General features: G+C 40.2%; 1 pseudogene; it reads left to right on the top strand.

The window, feature by feature from the left end:
• The first annotated feature begins 3,144 nt into the window (after positions 1-3,144).
• On the top strand, positions 3,145-3,845 carry LOC150034465 (uncharacterized; annotated as a pseudogene).
• Positions 3,846-8,303: the final 4,458 nt, after the last annotated feature.

The following is an 8,303-nucleotide window of genomic DNA, read 5'->3' as shown; positions in this document are numbered from 1 at the left end:
CTCATAAATAACACATATCTAGAAGTAATATCGCATAAATAAAATAAAGTCATCATTGCATCATCATTCTATGACTTATCTTTAGCGTTATCAAGTTTATGGTGTTGTTGTCAGGGATTGGTTAACGATTAGTGTTGAGTATGTTTTTGGTATACTACAGGACAGATCTCTTTGTACTGGCTGTTCAACGCGAAGAGCAGTTTGATGGCTTAGGAGTGTTAGAGTGAACCAGAAATTCTAAGTGGACCCAGAGATCAAGTGTATTATTCACGCACAAGAACATCAGGGCTGAATTAAGTAGTGAAGAAGCATGGCTAATAATAATGAGGCTCCCGCAGGGAATCAAAGGGAAAATTGGTCAGCACAAGGGTCCATATTTCTTATTGTTGATCATGGCCTCCCAATGAGAGACTATGCGACGCCGGATTTTTATAACTTCTCGCCAGGAATCTCAAGACCTATGGTTGAGGAGAATGTAAGCTTTGAAATAAAATCGGTCATGCTGCAGATGATTCAGAACATGGGTCAATTCAGGGGATTACAAAGAGAAGACCCACATGCACATTTGACGGATTTTGTAGACATGTGCAGCGCATTCTCCATGCCTGGTGTGACTCAAGAAAGACTTAAGTTATATCTTTTCCCGTATACACTGCGTGATGAAGCGAAGAGGTAGGCTCAGTCGTTAGAGCCGGATGAGATTAAAGCATAGGAATAGTTGGTTGACATGTTCATGAACAGATTCTTCCCTCCAGCTATCATCGCAAGGATACGGAGGGATGTGCTGAATTTTGAACAAAAGGGTTATGAAACCTTGAGCACCGCCTGGGTGCGATTCCGACAGTTAGCAAACAGCTGTCTGTCACACCCTGCACCAGATTACCCTCCTAACCTGGACGGAATAGTGACTGCAGCAGTTACCAACCCTTTTGCTGGCACTTACTGCCTATTTTACTTGTTAACTAATACTCAAACCCTGAATACATACATATTAACTCAGTACTTAATACATTTACACTATAGGGTTTCGCAACATTGATTACACATGGATATTACCACTTAGTGAGCCCCATCAAGAATACTAGTCACTAGACAGACACATGTGTACTAACTAATACAGGTCTTCAATTACGCTTCCCTCAACCTGTTTCTTTGAGTGGCAGAGCAGCAGCAAAAAAGTCTTCTGGGAACTGACCGCTACCTGGAAAAGAATACATTTGAAAGCATGAGCTAGAAGCCCAATGAGTGACTTAATAAAACGTAAAACTCATGACTCAAAATCCAGCCCTCTTTTGAAGAAACTTCCTTCTACAAACATGTTTAGAATTGAGTTAGAAACATTACCTTAAAATTTCAGCTCAAAATGTCTCGTCGTTTAATCTGGAGATTCAAAACTTCATCATTGGCCCCAATTCAAGCAGTTGCCTACTTGTTCAACAATTCCTAGTTCAACCTTCAAAATTACATAACTCGATTTTCAGGCCTCATCTTAAAAAGTTTCTACAAAGTTGATAACTGTGTTAACAATATTCCCTTAAATTTTTAGCTCAAAATTCTTCGTAATTCGTCCTGGAGTTTCAATTCTTCACTGATGGCCTAGATTCACCCAAGAAACGAACCCTTCGTCTTTATTTTGCCCCTCCAGCCTTATTCCGACGAGTTTTCCTTCCAGCAACCCAGCCTAAGTAGTCTGTCCAAACTGACCCAATGAATTCAACCTTCTTGCTTATATTACCGCCCAAAATCCAACATGGACCCTTCTTGTGCCACCTGGCCCACTATTGGTGATGAAGGGCTAGGATTTAGTAAATGAATTTTGTAACTTCACTCACAATATTACTTCAGCACTACTACTCATTAGATGGCATCGTCTCATTCATATGCTTATTATGCATTCCATCTTCTATCCTTCCTGAGACATGGCATTATTTAGTTCATTAGAAGACATCACATTACTTAAAGTAATTAGGGTTCGGGTTTTACACTGTCCGCATATCGGGATTCCCGATAGTATTCTGATGGAAAACTTTTACAATGGCTTAAATCAATCAATGCAAGCAGCTGTCGATGCCTCCGCAGAAAGAGGATTAATGGATAGGTCATATATGGAAGCCAAGATCATTTTAGATCGCATCTCGCGGCATTCTAATGAGTGGATTGATACCGGGTTCGAGGAAAAAGGTCTGGAGCAAGAAAGAGTAGAAAGTGTCGATATGCCAACTGACACAATGAGTACGCTGGTCGATCAGATGACCACAATGACCTCACTCCTTCAGATGGTAGTGAATCAACAGAGAAATCTCTTTCAAGGTTCAGTGCAAGTTAATGTGTTGACTCACGTGGCCGCAATGAATTGCGTCCAATGTGGAGAGGGACATCTAGTAGAAGTCTGCCCGTGGAATCAACAACCTGTATATTCTGTCTATAATGAATCGTTTGGCAACATCTATAACCCTGGTTGGCGGGATCACCCAACTTTAAGTTGGGATGGGAATCACGACCAGAGGAGCCATAGTTTCTATTAGAACAGTTATCAAGGGGATCGAGGCAACCCTCCGGTCTTCATTAATTCAGATTGTAGCCCAGGTAACTCTCAGAGTATATCACCCTATGATCAACCGATCCTATATGACACCTCTTGCAGTACCTCATCTCTAGAGACTTCATTGAAGCATTATATTGAAAAGAGCGAGGCAATTAGACAATCGCAAGCTGAGCGAGGCAATTAGACAATCGCAAGCTGACTCCCTTAGAGGTTTAGAAGAGCAGATTGAACAGCTTGCAATTGAGTTGAAAAATAAAGCGCCTGGTACGCTACCTAGCAGTTCAGGAGCATCAGGGTCACGAGGTAAAGAGCAATGTCATGCAGTGACATTGAGGAGTGGTAAAACAACAGCTCCTATGCCATCAATACCAGATCCTACAGTAAAACCAATAGATTTAACTGTTGATGATGACCAATCAAACAGTAGTGGAAAAACTACCAGTTCAGAAGTAAATTCCCCTACAAAAGATAAAGCTCCTCAAGACTTGAATTCTCAATCAACGCAACCTCCAGTTAATGAAATGCAGCAAGGACAAGACCTCAACAAATAGCCAAGTAAATAAGAAGTACGGCGGGATCCACCTTTTTCGTCCAGGCTGAAGAAGAAAGATGATAGCAAAAAATTCCAGAGGTTCCTGGATGTTCTCCGACAGTTACACATCAACATTCCCTTAATAGAAGCTCTAGAGCAGATGTCGAACTATGTAAAATTTCTCAAGGATATTCTTGCTAATAAAAGAAAGATCAGGGAAAATGAAACAGTTACACTAACGTATGAATGTAGTGCACTGTTTCAAAACAATATCCCCACCAAAATGAAGGATCTTGGGAGTTTTACATTGCCATGCACAATAGGAGGGAATATGGTCGGAAACGCACTGTGCGATTTAGGGGCGAGCATAAATCTAATGCCCTTGTCAATCTTTAAGAAGCTAGATATCGGCAACGCAAGACCAACCACGATCACATTACAGTTGCCGATAGATCGATAAAGCATCCTGAGGGCAAGATAGAGGATGTACTCGTGCAAGTGGATAAGTTTATCTTCCCGAATGACTTTGTTATATTGGATTACGAAGCTGAGAAAGAAGTGCCTATCATCTCAGGTCGTCCATTCCTAGCAACAGGGCGAGCACTGATCGATGTGCAAAAAGGAGAACTGACCATCAAGGTCGACGATCAGGAAGTAAAGTTCAACGTTTTCAATGCATTGAAGTACCCAAGTGATATGGAGAATTGCCAATATATTGAGGAACTGGGGGAAGAACCTTGGCACGAGCCCCTAGAGGAGCTGAAGTAAGAAGATTTTGAAATCGGCGCAATGCTGGAGGAGGATTGCGCCGCAATTCACGTTGAATCAAATTTTGAACCATTCAAGTTATCTGAACGAACTTCACAGCACATTAAGCCATCCTTGGAAGAACCACCCGTGCTGGGGTTGAAGCTGTTGCCTGTGCACCTCAAGTATGCTTACTTAGGAGATAACAACACATTACCGGCAATCATTTTTGCCTCGTTAAGTAAGGAGAAGGAAGATGCACTCATTCAGATCCTGAGAAACAACGCAAAAGCCTTAGAATAGACTTTGGCAGACATTCGAGGAATCAGTCCCTCGTAAGAGTTTGACCTAGAGATCAAAGATCGAAAGGGCACCGAGAACCAAGTCGTTGACCATTTATCAAGATTGGAGAATTGCGAGGTTCAAGGAAAAGAAAAAGATATTGAAGAAAGATTCCCCAATGAGCTACTGATGTTAGTAGACATTAATGTTCCCTGGTATGCGGACATTGTAAACTTCATCGTTTGCGGTCAAATACCAGATGATTATACTTACTAGCAGAAGAAGAAGCTAAGACATGATGTCAAATTTTATTTCTGGGACGACCCATTCCTATATCGACTTGGTCCTGACCACATATTGTGTCGATGCGTTCCTGAGCACGAAATCAAGCATATTCTCCCCTTACGGAGGACATTTTGGGGGGCACCAGACTGCCACAAAGGTCCTACAGTGTGGCTATTTCTGGCCAACATTGTTTAAGGATGGCCATGCCCACGTTGTGCAATGCGACATATGCCAGAGAATGGGGAGTATGTCTAAAAGAAATGAAATGCCGTTGACATTAATCTTAGAAGTTGAATTATTTGATGTTTGGGGAATTGACTTCATGGGCCCTTTTCCACCATCAGAAGGTCATCATTATATCCTGGTCGTGGTTGATTACGTATCAAAATGGGTTGTGGCCATCGCATGTGACAAGAATGATGTGGCCACAATGGCAATGTTTCTTAAGAAGAACATTTTTGCTCGATATGGGACACCACGGGCCTTAATCAGCAATGAGGGCTCTTACTTCATCAACCGCATAATCACCAACCTGTGGACTAAATTTAACGTCAGCCATCGAATTGCAACTGCTTATCACTAATGGGCAGGTAGAGATTTCTAACCGAGAAATCAAAACTATCTTGAAGAAGGTAGTCAATACTTCCAGGAAGGATTGGTCACCCAAGCTTGATGAAGCACTGTGGGCATATAGAACTGCCTATAAAACACCAATTGGCATGTCCCCGTATGACCTGGTCTTTGAAAAAGCTTGTCATATGCTGCTCGAGTTGCAACATAAGGCGATGTGGGCATGCAAGAAGTTAAAGTTTGATTTAGCAAGTGCGGGGAAAGTCCGGAAGCTGCAACTGAACCAGCTGGTCAAATGGCGAAGGGACGCCTATGAAAATGCCAAGATCTATAAGGAGAAAACTAAGAAGTGGCATGACGACCGCATAAACGACCGGACATTCGCCGAAGGTCAATAGGTATTATTATTTAACGCTCGTTTGCGATTGTTCCAAGGAAAATTGAAGTCTCGCTGGTCTGGGCCATTCAAAATCAAGACTATCTTTCCTCACAGCGCAATGGAACTAAAAATTTAAACAGGAACAACGTGTTTAAAGTCAATGGTCAACAAATTAAGTCTTACTACGAAGGCAACTTCAAGCGACGCATGGATACCATTGACTTGGGTAAGCAGGATTAAACCGCTTGAGAGGGGAAGCAATTGCGTTAATTTTGAGAACTTCATTCAATCAACATCCCTATCTATGTTTACTTGCTTTCGTTACAGCTTTCTTTTATTGCTTTCTAAATTATGTTATTTACTGCTTATTAGATTTAGCCTTTATTGCTTTCTGTATTTACCTTCAAACTAATTCATTAGTGTATTTCCTTGTTTGTATGCTTTAGTAGCGCTGTTCTTAAATTTTGTGAATGACTAGATGAAACATTTAACACCGTAAAGTCTTTTCGACTTGCGTCTTTGATGAATTAAAAAGAAAAATAAAAACTGGTATGAAACACAATGATGGGTGCATTGTGGGATAACAAGAGACTCCTTGCATCCATTTCACGCAATTGCATTGCGTTGAGGGGTGTGTTGCGCGCGTATGTGATCTTTGTCCGTCCTTAGTAAAAGACACTATGTTGAGGTAGTGTTGTGCTGGTAGTAATACCGTGCGCCCGATCCTCCAAAATTGCGTTGAATTAAGGGGTGTGTTGCGGGAATACATGCGTTGTTGTCCGTCCTTAGCAAAAATGCATTTGCGTAAAATAGAAGCGTGGTGTTAATTTTAATCGTGCAGCCATCTGAATCAAATTCAAAATGATAACATCTATGTTCCTTGATTCTTTGTACAGGCAACATTTTTGTATTGTGTTAGTTTATAATTATTTGTATATTTTGTTAATATTGAATACAACTGAGTAAATATTCACTCTATTTGCCTGTGCCTTTTTCTTTATCCTCCTTTGTCAATATTTGCGATGTTCTTGATCTTTTATTTTTGCATTTTTCATTGCGTTGCCATGATGTATAATATGTCTATACTTAGAAACATTTCCCACACTCTGAAAATTCTGACTAACACTTAGTTATTCTTAGCTTTAACAGTACTTTACCTTTTATCTTTCAAAGTTCTGCTCAAACCTTCTTTTTGAAATTTTTTTTTAAGTGTTTATCTAGTCTATCCAAACAACGCAATGAGGACCTTGCGCATCTCTAAATTTGGGGGTGGGGAAGGTCTAAGCAGATAAGATCAAGAATATGCGGTCTTTAAGAAAATACGTTCATTTTCTATAATATATATATATATATATATATATATATATATACAAAAACCTCAAAAATAATCCCAACCTGATAAGAGTTAGTTGTGAAAGGAGCCTACTCGTAGTTGGATGTTCGCATGACACCCGTGGGAGCAAGCCAAAACGAAGGTGGGTTTCCAAGAACAATGTAGTATGAAAATGAAAAGAAAAGAAAAATAAATGCAAGAGACAACTCCTCTGAATATCATGAGTTAAAGTTGAGATTGGTACACAACCGTAGTTAGATGTTCGCATGACACCCGTGGGAACAAGCCAAAATGAAGGATGTAACCATGACCAACAGTCTCTAAATAAATGACGCAAGATTTGACCACCGCATATAGATGCATCAAGTTGTTTTGACAAAGAAGAGGTAAACATTCTACTTTAAAACTAGAAAAGCATTTTTTAGCAGAAATTTGTTATGTAGAAGAATAAAGTAGGGCTTTGTTAGGAATTAGCAAGGATAGGAGGAAATTACGTTGTCAAGTAATGTGCCTAAGTGTAACATTCAGAGCAACCAATCGATGCAAAAATATGGATAAGAATTGAGCATTATTACCTTAGTAGAAGATATGCTTGAGGACAAGCATATATCTAAATTTGGGGGTGTGATAACTTGTAGAAATACAAGTTATTTATGTTGCCTTATTCAGATATTGCGGCCAAAAGAGAGAAAATATGCGTCGATTGTATGAAAATTAGCTAAGAAATACAATAATTATAAATTATCGCAAAAAAACCCACAAACACCGTCAAGATGGTAGAAAAATATATTTCAAGTCTATTTTGCAGGTAACCAAGTCACCACTGCGATCAAGGCTCAAAGAGAAACTGAATAATGCATCTCCGTTGCATTACGCTCGTCAACCAACAATGAAGAGACGATCAACGCAATGACGGTGCAATGCAAGAGTTGATCTAGAGCTGAACTTCAACCGCATGCGGTAATAAAAACAACACTTCATGCGAGCACACGATCGAAAGATGCAAGTAAGCAATGCAATTGCGGAGGATTATGACACGTGTACAACTAATTGTTGTGCATATTCGACGGACTGATTGCATAACAGAAGGAATATTCATTCCACCATTTCGGACTTTCCATAACAATAAAATGGGGACCACGAGTTAAAGAGTCAAATCTTTTCACCTATAAATACCCTCATAGAATTCACTAAAAGATGTACTTGATACGAGGGATAATTGATACAAGGCTATTGAGAGAGAGGCTGATCTGAGTGCTGATCGGAGAAGATCCGGGAAGAAAAGAGACAAGGTCGAGAGGTGAGTCTCAGCGCAATTCTGTTAAATCCCTACCGTGAAACTCTGTGCTTAGATCCCTTATATCGGTTGAGCAAGCCTGAGAGGGAAGCTCATCCTTCCATTCACTCCATCGACACCGGCAAGCAAAATCTCCATCTAGATCTGTGCCAAGACGTTGGCGCTCATTTGTATTTGTTTCTAACTCTCATGCATCAATTGTATTTCATCTTCTTAATCTCTTCATTCAAAAATCATGTATCAGACGCTAAATAGTATTATTGAATGTCTTGATCATTTTCATCTCCACTTTTCTGTCTACTTCCGTTCCTCCATAAATCGTTTTCTCCATGA

Source organism: Benincasa hispida, chromosome 8 (assembly GCF_027475165.1).
Source record: "Benincasa hispida cultivar pf3 chromosome 8, pf3_genome.v1.1, whole genome shotgun sequence".
Classification (NCBI taxonomy): Eukaryota; Viridiplantae; Streptophyta; class Magnoliopsida; order Cucurbitales; family Cucurbitaceae; genus Benincasa; species Benincasa hispida.
This window is presented reverse-complemented; position numbering and strand designations above follow the sequence as displayed.